This window comes from Centrocercus urophasianus, unplaced genomic scaffold, assembly GCF_019232065.1.
Source record: "Centrocercus urophasianus isolate 14NV4802_14NV808 unplaced genomic scaffold, USGS_Curo_1.0 seq_19, whole genome shotgun sequence".
In the NCBI taxonomy this organism is placed as follows: Eukaryota; Metazoa; Chordata; class Aves; order Galliformes; family Phasianidae; genus Centrocercus; species Centrocercus urophasianus.
In genome coordinates, this window is record NW_024884744.1 from 18,195,698 (window position 1) to 18,211,368 (window position 15,671).

The 15,671-nt window shown below is 42.1% G+C and overlaps 1 protein-coding gene across 8 annotated transcripts in view; it reads left to right on the forward strand.

The window, feature by feature from the left end:
* Window positions 1–15,671, forward strand: part of PIK3CB (phosphatidylinositol-4,5-bisphosphate 3-kinase catalytic subunit beta) — an 89,814-nt gene that overhangs the window by 28,699 nt on the left and 45,444 nt on the right. For 7 of the 8 annotated variants that reach the window (XM_042820445.1, XM_042820446.1, XM_042820444.1 and 4 more), the window contains one exon: window positions 12,344–12,463. The gene's annotated coding sequence lies outside the window, so the exon portion shown is untranslated. Of the gene's footprint in view, window positions 1–6,059; window positions 6,081–12,343; window positions 12,464–15,671 lie in introns of those variants that run through there. The other variant, XM_042820450.1, reaches the window with a different exon arrangement.

The following is a 15,671-nucleotide window of genomic DNA, read 5'->3' on the forward strand; positions in this document are numbered from 1 at the left end:
GAGGAGAGCTGTCTGGTATGTACTTGAGGAGTGTATTTGGGAATTGGTGTGATAAGTGCTGACTGGAAGGTGGTGAGCAGTAATTGTGAACCCACTTGAGTGAGAAAAGGCATCCTTCGTTTGGCAGGTTGTCAGCAGCAAGTGATACATTAATCTTTGGCACAAAGTTCTTGCTAGAGAAAAAAAAAAAAGAAACTACTTTCTGGTTTATAACAACAGAAGTGAGAAGAGATGATCAGTGCTTTGCAGGGTGATATTGTTCAGCTTCTTTGAAATATCCCTGTCAGAGGCACAGAGTGCCTTTGACAAAAGTCCTTTTGTATTTTATTCCAAATAATAAAACTAAAACCCCCCACAACTTTCTATTATACTGATAGGCTCCTCCATCTATGTAACTGACATTTCTTCACATATTTTTATTCTGTTGATACAGTTTCAAATAAAACTTGGTAATATCACAAAATTTCAAATGATATTTAAAGATAAGGGGATACCACTTCTAAATAGGTTTAAAAAAAATGTGTGGAATGTGGTGAGTGTGCATCCTAGTGTTCATCCTAGTGTTCATCCTAGTGTTCATCCCAGACCAGTTGTGCTTCCTATGCTTCTGAAGTTCAGGAGTTCTGCCTCCTGACAGTGTTAGTCATATTCTAAAATCATTTTTCAATTAAAAATGTTTTTTATGTTTAAATCAGATGATATAGGAAAGTTGAAAATTCTGCGAAGCTCAAGATAATGATCTGTGTGCTTCATCTGAGCAATAACAGAATATATGTATTTTACTGACTTGTTGCCTTAGGTATCAGGGTACCGTTTTTAAATACTGAATGTGATTCTGCAGAGCTTGTTAGAGTTCAGCTGATCCAAGTACATAAAAATCCACTATTTGGCTGATTTCTACCTCTCCTAAAATTTCAAATCTAGTGCACTGATCTTCCCATGCCATTATCTGAACTTCCTTTTCAACTTCCTTTTTCTGTTTTGATGGTAGTTTCTACTTTGGGCGCTGTGTATGAAGAGGCAAAGCACCAAGCAAAGCAGACAGGTACTGCACAAAAAAAGGTTATTTGTAATTAACAGTGCAGGGGTTGGTGCTGGGTCTGATCTCATCCAACATCTTTGTCAGTGACTTGGATAGAGGGATAGAGACCACCCTCAGCAGGTTTGCTGGTGATATAAAGCTGGGAGGAGTGGTAGACACACATGAAGGCTGTGCTGTCATTCAACGAAACCTGGACAGATAGGAGGGCTGGACAGGGAGGAACTTGATGAGGTTTAACAGGAGCAAGGGTAGAATCCTGCACTGGGGAGGAGTATTTGTGTACATCAGTAGGGTCAGGGGCTGACCTGCTGGAGAACAGCTCTGCAGAGAAGGGCCTGGGGATCCTGGTGGAAAACAGGTTGGCCATGAGCCAGCAGTGTGCCCTTGTGGCCACAAAGGGGATCTCCTGGAAGACGACTAGTGGAGGGCCACAAACGTGATGAAGGGCCTGCAGCATCTCCCATTTGATGAAAGACAGGGTGACCTGGGTCTGTTCAGCCTGGGGAAAAGAAGACTGAGGTAGGATCTGATTCATGTTTATAAATATCTAAAGGGAGGTGAGGGGCAAACAGATGAGACCAGGCTCTTCTCGGTGGTATGTACTGAGAGGATAAGAGCAATGGCCTAAAACTTGAGCATAGGAAGTTCCATACTAACATACAGAAGAACTTCTTTACAGTAAGGCAAACTGTTGCAGTGGAGCACTGGAACAGGTTGCCTGGAGAGGATGTGGAGTCTCCTGATCTGGAGATGTTCAGGACCCAACTGGAGGCCGAGCTGCATGGCCTGGTTTAGCCTCCCTGTAGGGTGCCTGCTGTAGCAGGGGGTTGGACTCGATGATCTCCAGAGGTCCCTTCCAGCCCCTGCGATTCCATCATTTGACAGGAATGAGTTCTTAATGAAAACCAACATTCACAGGAATGTGAAAACAAAACTAGGTGTCGTGTTAAGACCACAATCAGGCCTTTCCCTTATCATTCCTCATCTTAATTTGTAATAGTTTTATCCAGATCTGCATCAGCTGTGTAGCTTTTGAAATTGAATCCACGTATTGGGTGCTTTCATATTTTCTGTTACTGCAAAAACACTGAATTTGAAGTCATATCCACCATAAAATGACAAAGTTGCTCTTTGCTGTAAAATGACAGAACTCCATATCTCTTTCTACTTTTTAAATAAAGAACTTCAGTCTCTGTAATTTTTCCTTTACTCCATTTTGTTTAATGCTGAAGCTTCCACGTTAATTCTCCTGGGTGAGAAATGCTGTGGGTAAAGCACTGGCTGGGGACCTGCCATAATTGGGTTCTGTTTCTAAGTGTGTCACACGGCTGCTGCTGGATCTTGGAGAAGTTCAGTTATTGCTGTGTGTTCTCATCAGGGCATTGGGGATGGGGCTGTTTCTTCCCTTTCTTTAGTGTCTTTGCTTAATAAAGTTTTATTGCATTTACGTCCTTGAAGATAGGTATTATCTGCAATCACGGACCTTGAAGCACTGGAGATGCTACTACAAGATGAATGCAAACAGCTAATTGAAAATTACTTTGCTGCTGCTAAGGCAGTTGAAATGTATAGCAGAGAAACATTCTGCGCTTTGAATTACAATGGAAAAGCTGTAGATGTATTTTTATGTGGCCTCAGTTAGTAAAAAAACAACCACATGTACGTCACCCCATACGATGAGCTGTGCCAGCTGATGCACAGCCTGACTTTGCCTGCTCTCCATGGAAATGCCTTTGGTGAAAGAAAATCTCCCTTTTTGTATTAAAATAATATTTTTTACAGGAGGAATTATTTGTAAAAAGGAGGTCTATGCAGACTGTAGTACAGCAGCTGGAGTCTTTTTAAAACATGATATTAAAAGATAGAATATTTACTATACTGTTGTAAAGGGAAAAGAAATGTGACTGATGACCCCCCCTGTATTTATATTCATTTCCTCTATTATTCCTTTTCCAGTGGACTTCTAGGTAGAGGTGTGGGAAGGCAAAGTATTTATGCCTTTGTTTCTCATCACAGCACATCCCTGTAGTGTGCCTTTGTTATGTTCTTTTTAAGGTGGTTCTTTTTTTTTTTTCTTTAAGGCCAATACTTTACAGGGTGGTGAAAATGAAATGAAATAAGGGTCTCAAAGCCAGACCTAATATAAACCAAATATTACGATGCTGCTTCGTTAACTTAATGGACATTGTTGACCTGGAACATCACTTGATGCTTCTGCTACTTTTTAACCCTGTTTGTCTGTGGAATAATAAAGAGGTGTACATATATTATTACAGTCTTCCTGAAAACTGGGTGGCCTTCAGAAATCAGAGCGTTCCTGACGCTTTGAGCCCATGCCTCTGTGTTTAGTGATGAACAGGTTTGGTTTACCCGAGAAAGACTTCTTGGGATGCAGCAGCAAATGAGATGGTGTAAGCGTTGTGTGATTTTCTGCTTGCTGTGATGTGCTTTGCTCCCTGTGATGTACTTATGAGAAATAAGACTGGGTTATGGGGACACTTCCATGTTTGCCTTCTGATTTGTCAAAGGAGAGAACTTGAAAGGAAAGGAGTTAAGGGAAATGCTGTTCAGGTCTTTTCTTAAGACTCGTACAAGAGCAAGCTTTTGTTACCAAGTGTGGTGGTGCCATTTTTGTTATAGTGGAACCATTATACTCCTCCACACCTTGCCTGTGGGAGCAGCTCTCAGCACTTGCTTTCAGTCCAGCCCTCCTCGGGCTCCTCTTCAGCCTTGTGGTTTTGGAGCTGTTATATAGAAATTTAAGAATGCTGTCTTTTATTGTTTCCACCTTGCTCTTTGTGGTTCATCTCAGCATCAGGAATTACTTTGCAATTGGATCGTATTGAATATAGGGTTTGTTCTTGACCTGGTTAGTGCTGTTTATCCAGCAGTGTCTACAGTTGTAATTCACCTGTGGTGGAGCCCTGCCAAGCAGGTCACTCTCTTTGCAAAGGGTTCCCTGAGTGCTTCTGCTCTATGCCAGTGTTTCCATCACGCAGGGTCAGAGCTGCTCAGCTTTCTGTGCACATGCACAGGCCATGCACTGGAGGCCATGCTTTTTCTGAGGTGAGACCTACTGAAACTTCATTAATGAAGGAATCTGAAAAATGCTGTGTAATATGTTACTGTGCCGAGCCTTGCAACTGATGAAAATAAAGGGTTTCTGCCTTCTTTTTGTACCAAATATTTTGTAATTCTTGGTAACATGGCTACAAACAGTGGAAAACATTATCACTGTTTTCAAAACTGACTTTCTGAACCCAGTCTAGGTTTGAACTGTTGACTTGATAAGAGAAGGGTTGTTTTGGTCTTCACTTGCTTCTAGACTTCTCACATGTGTGGCCCTTTGATAATATCTTACTATGTAACCTCATGCTCAAGTTGTTAGATTTCTTTTTCTGAAATAAAATAGGAAACAAACAACCTCCTGTGAGCAGAGCCAGGTATCAGCATGTGTGTGGTGGTGTTCTTCCTGTGTTTGGTACTTCAGAACTTTCAGAAACAAACCTGACCCATTAATTAATATTAGGGGAGTGGCAGAGTTGCCTTCTGTTATTTTTTAAACTAAATTGGTGATTCTGTTTGTCAGCTCTAAGACATAGAAGTCTTTTGTAGTCGCATGCTCTTAGTGTTAGGGAATGGATGTAGCAGTTGATTGAGATTAGATCTTTTAAGGAAATAGGCTTTGGGGGCAGACTGTGAATATATCCTGCATTGCAAAAACATAGATAATGGAAGAGATAAAAGATTCTGCTGTAAACAAAGATAGCAGTGCAGAGGTTTGTATTAGAGCCTGTAAAAGTGATTGTCTTCATTTGTCTTAGAAAATTGGATCTCGGGGTCACTCTCAGATTCATTTTGTGTTGTAGGTTGTTCACTGATTGCCACTGTATGGACCCATCTTAAATTCATTCATAAAGAAGAGAAAGAAAAGGGGATCATAAAGCTGCCATCATTTCCAAATCTCAGAGAAAATGGAAGAACTAAGCCAGAAACTGAAACTTGTATTCCGGCGTGCTGTAGTTTTCTGTTCAGTTCTGCCAGTGCTCCCCCTCTCATTTAAGTGCCTGTGGGTTTGCTGGTGAGCAGTGCTGAACAGGAACGTGGCTGTCCTCACTCAGCCCCTGCTCATCCTGCTCCCAAGTTCCTCTTTCAGTTCTGTAGCACAGCTGAGGTTCTTGGAGTATTTCTGTACGTACACTGAGAACCGAGTCTGTGTATGCTGGCATGTAATGTGCAACTCCTTGGGTGCTCTGAGTAATTGAGACTCAGCGTATGAGACAGGCAGAGTCTCTCTACCTGAAAGAGAAGCGAGCGAGGATCAAGAGCAAATGGAAACACACAGCATTTCATTAATCACTAGAGCTTTGTAGATTTGCTTTTGAGTGCTGGAGGTAGCTGAAGGTAAAATGCATTTGTTACATGTTGGAGCTTTTCCTCCTTCATCACAACAAGTATTGTTAGTGATGACTTTTAGTTCAGGTAATACTGCATATGTTAGTGGTGAAATAATCACTGTTGATATATATCATGGAGTAATATATGGAATTAAGCAGCAGGTTAGACTGCTGCAGGATGTCTTTGAAGTACATTTAATTTGATTGCGCTGTGTTAGTTCAGAATCTGCTGCAATCCACTCTTTGGAGGTAGTTTTAGTCATAAAGAACAAAGCCCTTAAAGCTGGCATTGGGAGCAAAGTGGGAAGTAGCTTCACAAAATGCTTCATAACAATCAGCTACTGAAACATGCATTGTTTAGCCTCACTATTTAACTCTGCTAATGGGCTCTCATTTATGTAAAATTAAGTATGCACACTTAAAAAGGAGGAATTTGGGAAGTAAACAGCAGTAAATTTGCATGGTTTCACCGTATATTAGGCATTTACCAGAGGAATTGGGAAATGAAACTCCAGCGTCTGCAAGTACTGAAGAAAACAGGCTGCATGGAGAAGATCACAGGAAACAGCAACCAAGAGTCGTCCTTTTCTTAGTGTTTTCAAGTAGCTAACTTATTGCCACAAGATCTTTGCAGAACCAAGGTGAGGGCTCCATCTTTAATTTCTCTCTGTAAAATGCAAATAAATATTTATTGATTTGGTTGGGAGCACTAAGATTTGTTTTGGAGTGCTTCTGCATTTATGAGACAGCAGTGAGAAGAAAATGCATTACCTAGAAAGGCCACATCCAAAATTGTGACAAAATGCTTTGTCAGGGCATCTTCAAGGTATTTCAAAGAGTTTGAGATAGAGGGAATATCTGAATTTAGAATGGCCTTCAATTCATTAAATGAACAAAAGATTTCTTTATGAAAAAACAGTGATGGGGAGGTAATATTGCTCCTTAACAACTCCAGTTGACCTAGTCTTCTGTGCTATACCAAATAACTAACTTCAAAAGTAGGTTTTAGAACAAAGTGTGGGCCATAATTGTGCTATGGTATGGGACCAAAAGAACCAGTACTTCACTCAGGTCTCACACGTACAGAAATTGCTGTGCTGCATACCCTCTCCCAGAGGTTTCTGCTCATAAACAGCGATTTTCTATTCTCAAATACTGCTTTAGAGTAATGAAAATCCATGTGAGATCAACCTTTTTTCTGTCATTCAATCTACGTGCATATACTGAAAGGCAGAGTTTTGCAGTGTGAGCACTCAGGGTGCTCCGTGGTTGCAGGCTGGTGGTTGGCAGCTCATTAGCTGTTGCAGACACCTCTGTTTATGTGCTGGGCGATTGCACGGGGTGATGGATCCTTCTGCCTCTGCCTGCACTGCTCCCCAGCAGTTCAGCTAGCTGGGCCTCCAGCCTTGGAGCCTCACATTGCAGCATGTGCAGGTATGGATTTATTGAAAGAGGGGCACTGCTGGTGTGATTGCAGAGACTGCAGCTTCCAACTCTTCTCTTCCATACAGCAGATACAGAGAACTGGGGTGAAATACAGCACCACTCGGGGATATTAGTGAGTGATGGCTCTGCCTGGAGGTAGAAGCACTTGCATATATGTACAAATGGATCTGTTCAATCCAAATGACTTGTTCTTTGTCACCAACTTTGCAGCTAGAGAAACAACCAGCTGAGTAATCACTTGTGCCCTAATCTGGACTGGAAGTGGAAATGAGCTGGAAAATGTTACTCAATTGACACTGTTTATGAATCAATATAAAGCAAATCTAAGCACTTGTTTGTGAGTCATCAGAAATCAAAAGAACATTGCTGTTTTTATTTAATGGTCATGTGCAGCCTAGAACATTATGATTTGAGCTGCTGAGCACCCTCGCTCTGACACACTCATACCCAGAATCTCTCCAAGGATGTTGTGTATTCTGCAATCGCTGTTATCAGCACCATCCAGCCCTCTCCAACACTGAGAGTGTCTGTGTGAGTGTCTCCCCCTCATACAGAGACTCTGCTAATCTTGATTTCAGTGTGCTGCTCTCAGATTCAGAGGATGGTAGATTGGCCAACAGAGACATAGGGAAAAACTCTGTATCTGCCAGAGTCTTTTTTTGTTAAGCTTCATTAACAGTGAGATGTTCCACTTCTGCTTTGCCCAGAGGCATTTCGTTTCAGGGTGGCAGAGCAGAAGAGAAACACTTGAATCGTTCCTGGAATTATTTTTTTTTTTTAAGTGGTTGGATTTTGGTTTGTTTGTTTGCTTAGGCTCTTGTTTGTTGATCCTAAATTGCCATTTGAAAGTTGCTGTCCTTTTCTCCTTTCGCTGAATGCTTTTTGTTGCTCAGTGCCAATAAGAACTCTGAGTGTTTTGATTGTTTTATTGTCTTTATTGGAAGGGCTGAAGGTTGTCCTTCCATCTTGTCTGGTTCTAAACCAGAATGCATAGTGGGGTTACTGGGTTCTGTAGCCCAAAGCACCACTGGGATGGATCACCTTACACAGTCTGGATACCAAAGGGCATTTCACAGTGGTGAGCCATAGCATGCTGAGGCTGTGAGTAAAGTGAACATGGGGCTGCTTCTAAGGGTGAGTCACAGGCGCTGGGTACGGAGCTCTGCTCTGAACCACCCCCTGGAGAAAAAGAACTGTGGTAGCTGGTTCTGTTTAATGCAGACAGGTAACTGAATGTAGCTTCAGATCAGATTGCTAGCGTTATGCTTTTAACTTGAACAGTGCCCCACGTTTTTTAAAGTTACTCCTGAAAATGCTTGGTGGTCTTTGTTTTGTCCATATTAAAAAAAGCAAAATAGATCAGGGCTGTAATTGACCTGTAGTTCTAACACAGCTCTCTTGTGCAACTCATTTGGCTTAAACCTTGGTATCCTGTAGTTTCTGTCTCTGCTTGTTTTATTTTGTGTTATTATTTTCTGTGGCTATTTTTATGTGATGAGAGCTTGCAGCTATGTGCCTATTTTGGTTTGCTCATGAAGATTTTGTGTGAGATAAGTGGGCTTCATAGAACAATTAGGTGCTCTGGATTGTGAAGTGAGGTAGTTCAGAACAGGCTGAGGCTTTTTTGGTTTTGGTATTGTTTTGACCAAATATAAACAAGGATTAAAGTGTAACATGTAAGACAAAACACTGCTGAGTGTAGAACAGTTCGTTATCAATTAAAATATTTCATCTTGATATTACTGCATAAATAACAGCCACCTCTAAGAGGTTCTCTCCTGTTGAAGTGATGAAAGGCATAGGATGATGCTTCTGTGTGCTTCTATTGCTTTGCAATATCTAGGAGATAGTTTTTTCAGATTCAGGCTTGCAATTGGATTTTACATTTGGGCTGAGCTGTGCAGCGTGTGGAAGTTGGAGGTTGCTGGGATGTTACCACATGTGCACTGCAACAAGCTTTTCCTGCTCTGTGTTAATTCCTGACCTTGAGCTGTCGTGGCTTAATTACTGCGAGTGAAAGTTCTTGAAGAATTTTCTGCCTGTTGCTGCTGAAATGGAGGACTGGGATGGAGAAAAAATACATTGCTTTATTTTTCTCAGTATTTTGTTTACTGAAAGGTGTTTGTTTACTGTATTCTCTGATGGTTAATCCTTGTCGTATCTCAGACTGGGTAAAATACTGACTTTCACCATTGCTGAGTGGATGCTATGGGAACTAACTGAGCCTGACAACCACTTGTCCAGTCCTTGGTGCTATCGAGAGCATGAAATGCATGAGACAGCTTTGATGTGGTTGAAGATGTGATGCGAAAGCTGTTAAACCCCTGCCTGTTTGTTTTTGTGTGTACAGCTGTCCGAAACGTCTGCTCACACTTTCAGCAGTGCTCCTGGTGCCTCCTCAGCACCTTCTTCCAGTGTAGATCTATTGCAGAGAGGAAGATGGCCAGGCAGTGGTTGCCTCATGTCACTCAGCCCACTGCAGGTTCTGTAACCTAATGCACACCAGGAGCACTCGGCTCTACACGAAATGGTTTCTGTGTCTGCCCTGGCAGAGCTTGCAGGCAGCCTATGAGGTGGGTCTTGGAGCTGTCATTTTGGAGAGGATTGCAGGGCCAGCAGCTTAGCCAAATCACTTGTGTGGCATCTGACATTGCTTCTGAAAGATTTTTAGTGGGGGGAGAGGGGTTGTTTAGTTTGTTTCCGAGTGCCCTCCATCCCCAGCGTATAACTGCGTTTGGTTTCAGTTAGATGCAATGCACAATTTTGGGGCAATGATTTCTTGTACGTTTTCCCACTTTCTTTCCTACTGGTACAACTTTTTGTTGTACATTTGTAAGTATTTCTGTGGATATAAGGAATTATGGAGATTACTGTAGAGCTGTAGGAATTTTTACTGTATTGCAGTAGATCTTGATTGCTACCAAACAAATTTGATGATTCTTGAATTATTTTGCGGGATTGCTAAGGATTTTCTTCAACACACACTGACAATTAACATTAGAAGTGTATCTGTGTAATGTGGGTTTGATGAAAGGACTCAGACAGTCCATTACTTTGCAAAATGCCTGTTCATTCAGAAGTTGCAGGCTATCCCAGGCTCTGCTTTCTGCCGGGTCCCCGGCACGCTCAGTACAAGTGCCGTCACTGCGGTCCCAGGGCAGGTGCCCAAGGGCTTTGTGCTTTGGGCTCAGTTCATGGTTGGCAGAGACCAACGAGGGAGGCCCCAGTGCTGATGTCCAGGCAGTATGAGAAAAGGTGTGTTCTCACCAGAGCCCAGGTTGTGTTCACTGCTTGAAGCCATTGCTTCAGTCCTTATGATTTTTATTCTGTTTCCAGAGACTGTGCTTGCATTCGTCTTGATGTGGTTGGGGTTCCGCTAGCTGTTATGGCCTTGGGCAGTTTTATTATATAGTCATTAGCCTTTGAAAAACTTTCTTCTTGTACTTTGAAGGTGGAACGTGTACTGGTATCTGAAAGGTTGACTGGATGTGAGCAGCATTTAGACCAGTCTTTTGTAACCTCTGTTGTGCTTATCTGAACACTGAGAAATGTTGGGTTAATTTTTTACTGTCAAGCTTACTTGATTGTCTTTCTTTTCAAATGCACTTTTTAGTCAACAAATATAACAACGCTTCTATGTGACATGTGGTTCCAATTTATAAACATAGTAAAATGGGGAGATGATGTGATGTAGGGAAGAAATAAGGTCACATTTTTTTCTTTGTTAGTTTGTTTAATCAGGCCTGATATTAGAAAGCTGTTGCTGTGCACTTTACCTGTGATTCCTATATTGTTTGGGAGCCTTCTCTGTGATTTGCCAAGCTCTATGGAAAGACTTGTTATAGCTTGGGTAAATTCATGTGGTATTTGCATCACTGGCACATATGCAAATTCAAAACCCCATTCTTTGCTCTGTTGGTAATGATAAGCTTCCCAAGAAACGTTCTTCATCAGTTTTGGGCAGCATGTCAGGCTCCCATGGTCTGATTTGTCTGCAGCTGGCTGGTTATCCAGAGACCTCCAGAATGTTGGAGTACCTGGATTTTAGTTAAAATAACCTGCTTCTACTCCAGGCTTGGGGCTGCACATATGCACCTTGCCACCCCTCTGAGGCACTGCATATTGTGGAAGATGGCTTGCTTGGAAGGCAATTCTGGAAGTAACACTATTCATCTTGTATTTATAGTGTGCAGCACTTCATACTCCCTCCCAAGTCCCTACCTTTTGGCTTCTGTCTGACTTTTCTGGTTCTGTAAACAAAACCATTGACATGGAAATAAAACATCAATGCATGACTGGCACTTCTGCACTGATTGGAAGAGATGAGATGTACCCTGTTCCTGTGTCCTTGCAAATTCCAAGGCCTGCAAGGCCTTTATTTTTCTCTAGTCTCTGTGGCTGCTGTAGTTTCCTAGGCTTTAGACTAGGGAAGTTTTTGGATGAGTTCACACCTTTGTGCACCAAAAGCTTGCTCCCAAAAAGTTGTTTGTAAAGCTGTAATTTCATTTCTTTTTCATATATAAGCAGATAAGGCAGCAACTGCTTTGCTCTGAAACCACTGAAGAAAACTAAGTTGCTTCACGGTGCTCTTTGTGCTGATTCCTGGAGAGATTCTGCTCTCCATGGCTGGAGGAAGGGCAGCCCTTGTGCCTGATCCTTGTGCTGCGCTCAGTGCCTATGAGCAGGGTGTGCTGTGTTTGTGACAGAAGTAGTTACCTGCCTTGTGTTTTGTGGCTTGGCCTACAGGTGAAGAAAAGCTGATAGCACTGCTTTGTTTTCAGTGCAGGTTTAAATGTTTCTGTTTGCTCGTTTAATTTTGCTGAGGGAGCCTCATTTGCAATGTAGAACTAAAGGATGGCTGTAGAGGTCTTTTGTCCTGTGCACCTGCGGGGTGTTGGTAAGAGACCTACTGAAGCATTCTTCTGCTGTTTCAAGGTTGAAATATGCATAGGAAGATGGGATGACTTGTGTCATCGAGTCCAGTTCTCCACAATAGAACAACAGATGACATTATACTCTTAACAATAAAGCAAAATGAAAGCTTACAGCCATGAATAAATGAGAGAATACTGCTAAGAGCATGAGGGTTTGTGTTTCCCCTTTTGTTTTCTTTAATTGCAGAGGATGTGGGTTGATCTGATCCCAACTGAGTGTACAAAAAATGTGAAAATATTTGCAGGAGCTGACAAATTCTTTTACCTTTGACTGTGTAGGAACACTTTGTTGTGATTATACATTTCTACACTGTTGGAAACTGCACCCTCTACATTTTTTCCTTTTTCTCTTTGAGGATTTGGCATTATTTAATAATTAAACTGTGTGATGTGAATATGCTGTTGTATTTGAAAAGAGACAAAATGTGTGGTTAGATATTTCTGCACAAGCAGTTTATGGCACTAAACAGTGAATTGCTTGAACTCTCATTTTGTGAATTACATTGTTTGTTTTTCTTTCTTAGGTCGCGTTTGGGTCATCTTGTAGAACCTTCTGAGAAAACAGGATTAATAGTAAGAAAACAATGGTTAATAGAAATAACTTCAGGATACGGTTGGACTAAAGCAGGAACAGATTCTCCAAAGTAAGTATTACAGATTTTTTTTTTTTTGCTTGTAAAGTCAGTAGCCCAGTTAGCATTAAAAAAAGCCAGAAACTCCATATTCCTTTCAGTCAGTTGGTAATGGTCATTCCTTTGGACTCTGAAGCATCGACAACCTTTGTAGCAGTTGTAGCTTAGGAAAGCTTAGGATAGTCCTCACTTTTTTTTGGTCTCTGTGTTCTGGGAGTGGCTTTGAGCAGGACGTGGCGCACTGCAGGCATCATTACGTGGAACCTCATGTTGCTGGCAAATAGGAAAGCCCTGTCTGCATCTCCAGTGAAATCTGACATTTGATTTCTCTGTAGCTTTCTACTTCTGACCATCTGTATGTGGCTTTGATCCTTTATTTATCAGCATTTTAAATACAAAGTAATTATTGTTTCCTTTTGGACAGATTAAATTGTTCTGTGGGAGTAAACGTGCTCCATCTTTTGTGAAGCCGTATATTTTTCTTAATGAAACGAGCCACAAGAATGTTTACTAAGTTTGCAATGTTTACACTTCAAATGTGACAGGCAGCTGTGCTTAGAATGCGCCAAGTGTCAAATATCTCCCTTTCTGCTGTCACAAAGCAATGAGCTGCACTGTGAATCTGACCAGAGCTGTAACTGAAATGGCACAACAGGACGTTGTTAGTCTTCATCTGTTGCTCAGCCAGGCTGGTATCTCTGTGGCACTAGCAGGGGCTGGGACGGGGGATGATGGACTTTGCTGTTGGTGGCAATGTTGTCCCATTCTGCAGTTCCATCACCCATCAAGTCAGCAAAAGTCTTAAATTGTTGGATCTCAGGTGTGTGTTTTTCTTTACCATGCCTCCTTAACTTCTGGCTTTTGTGAGCTATAGGCTGAGACATCTGTGTCTCATTACTGGTATGAAGAAATTTAGCTACCTGGCTGTGAGCTGTGTGCTTTGCTACCACATTCCCAAACCTTTAGATACTGGTACAACGTTTTAATTTGTGTGCTTCAGTTGCTCGAGATGGGGAATGTAATAGTTTTTCCTGTACCTTCTTTGCATCAGCTGTGAGGTATCTATACGTTATCGCCGAGGTTAGAAATGGAGGGAAATCCGGATAATTTTCTGTCAGAAGCTGATGTTACTCACGCTGCGTGAATGTCGTTCTACAAAGGCGGCGGAGCGCACGTGGCCGCGCCGTTAGAGCGGTGCAGGCGGCGCGCACCTCCGCGCGCTACCGCGCACCCTGCCCCGCCCGCCGCGTCGCTGCAGCGCCTCCTGGTGGCGGCCGGCGTTCGCGACGTGCGGAATTCCGTCCTCGGGAACCGTCGGAATTGGCGCTGCCGAGAGAGCTTCAGCTTGGTGCTGAGACCAGCAGCGGGGCCGCGTGGCTCCCACAGGGCCCTTCCGGCCTACATTGTTCTGTGATTCTTGGGTAATCTTGGTTATTTTTGGTCCTTATGATGAGTGGCCAGGGCTGCTTTCAGCTGTACTAACATTACTCTCATGACAGAAATGTCGTTGTATGCAATTTTCAGGAGTGTTCTTTTCTATGATATGGCATTATATTTCACGTTGTCTTTATAAATAAATGTCATGCTAGCTACATGAAATACATCTGGCTGTTTGCTTTGGGCTTGTGTTGGTGCATTTCTTTCAGTGCTTGTTCAGCTTGAGCAGCCCTGTTCATATGGCACGTGACTGTGAACCTCCATAGGGCTGACACTGACACAGGTACTGCAAGAAAACACACGGTGGTGGAAAGCAGAAAGTCAGGCCAAATGGATCTTGAGAGAAATGTACGCCTTCAGGGAGATTGTCTGGAGCTATGCATCTGCTCCACCCCCTTGCAGGGCATTTTTCTGACTTTCAGAATGCATGACATCTCTGTGTTTGAACCCTAAGCATAGCCCGTGGTGTGATAAAGCTGTGTTTTGGCCCATGCTCTCTCGTTTTAGGAGAAAACTCCTCACTAATTAATTTTTCATTGTTTTTAATTATTTCAGTGTAACCCCTCTTTCTAGCTGCATACAGCTTGTCTGCTGGAGAATAACTCTCTTTCCTGGAGGTTTTGATTGAAAGATCAGAACTAATTGAAAAGTGAATCTTGTAGTCCCTGAGTGAAGAGGTATCTATATATAGGAAAATGTCAATTTCTGGTCCTTTTTATAGTAAGAAGTTACCTAGCTCATAATTCAGATATGCAGCATTTTAATAGCTGAAGGGAACGATTGGCTGCTGGTGAAATTTGGTGGAGTAGGTCCTTTATGCAATTTGAAATGAGATTAATAACTAACCATATACATATTTAGATGCCTTATAAATTAAATATTTGCATTTCCTTTCCTCCTTATTTACAGTGAATAAATAATAATTCTGAATGAGAGAACAGCCAAGAAAAAACTAGGGAGCAGAATTAGTATTTCCTACTTTTTCATTTGACTGTGAAGAATAATCTTGTACAACTCCTACATAGAAATAGAATGTGCGGGGAGAAGTGGAGAGGATACTTGTTGTAGAATAAATGGATAAAATCACGGATTTTAGTGCATCTTTTCAGATTCATTACAGATGCACCCTATTATCTTTTGAAATAAAAGCAGAGCCCCACACTTGTTCACGTTCAGGTATGCGATCTGAGGAATTGCTTTCTGACCTGCTGTGTTAAAATGACCTATCTCTTCTAGGTTCAGTTTCAGCTCTTTCTCCTCCTATCCCATCAATCTGCCCAGTACCACTTCCCACGTGCCAGCTCAGCTCACCTCTTTGCTAAGCTTGATTTTGTCTGCCAGATTCCTGGAACTAACTGCCCCTGAGGTCAGAGCATTTTGCATATCTCTGTGCATGAACTGACTGTGAGAAACAGCCCCATTCCTTTGGCATTTTGTGCTCACTGTGGATAATACACTGCCTGCGAGTTGCCTGAAGTCTGTCAGAAACACGAGACTGAAGTTCTGTTCATTTCTTTGGTTCATCATGAATAACTGTTGGCAGGAGCAGGAGCTCTCTTTACTTACCTGAGTGCAAAGTAATGGGGAGTCATTTCCTGCTGTCCTCATTCACACCTGTTCTGGGAAGTCTTCTGCATCTGCAGTAGCATTCAGTGATGTTGTTCTCCACCTGTACACTTGTTTTGCTGGAAAAAAATCTGAAGATAACAATTTCATTTACATGCCACTTTTGTAATTATATTTTAATTGAATCATAGAATAATTTCCTTGAGAAGTGGTAACC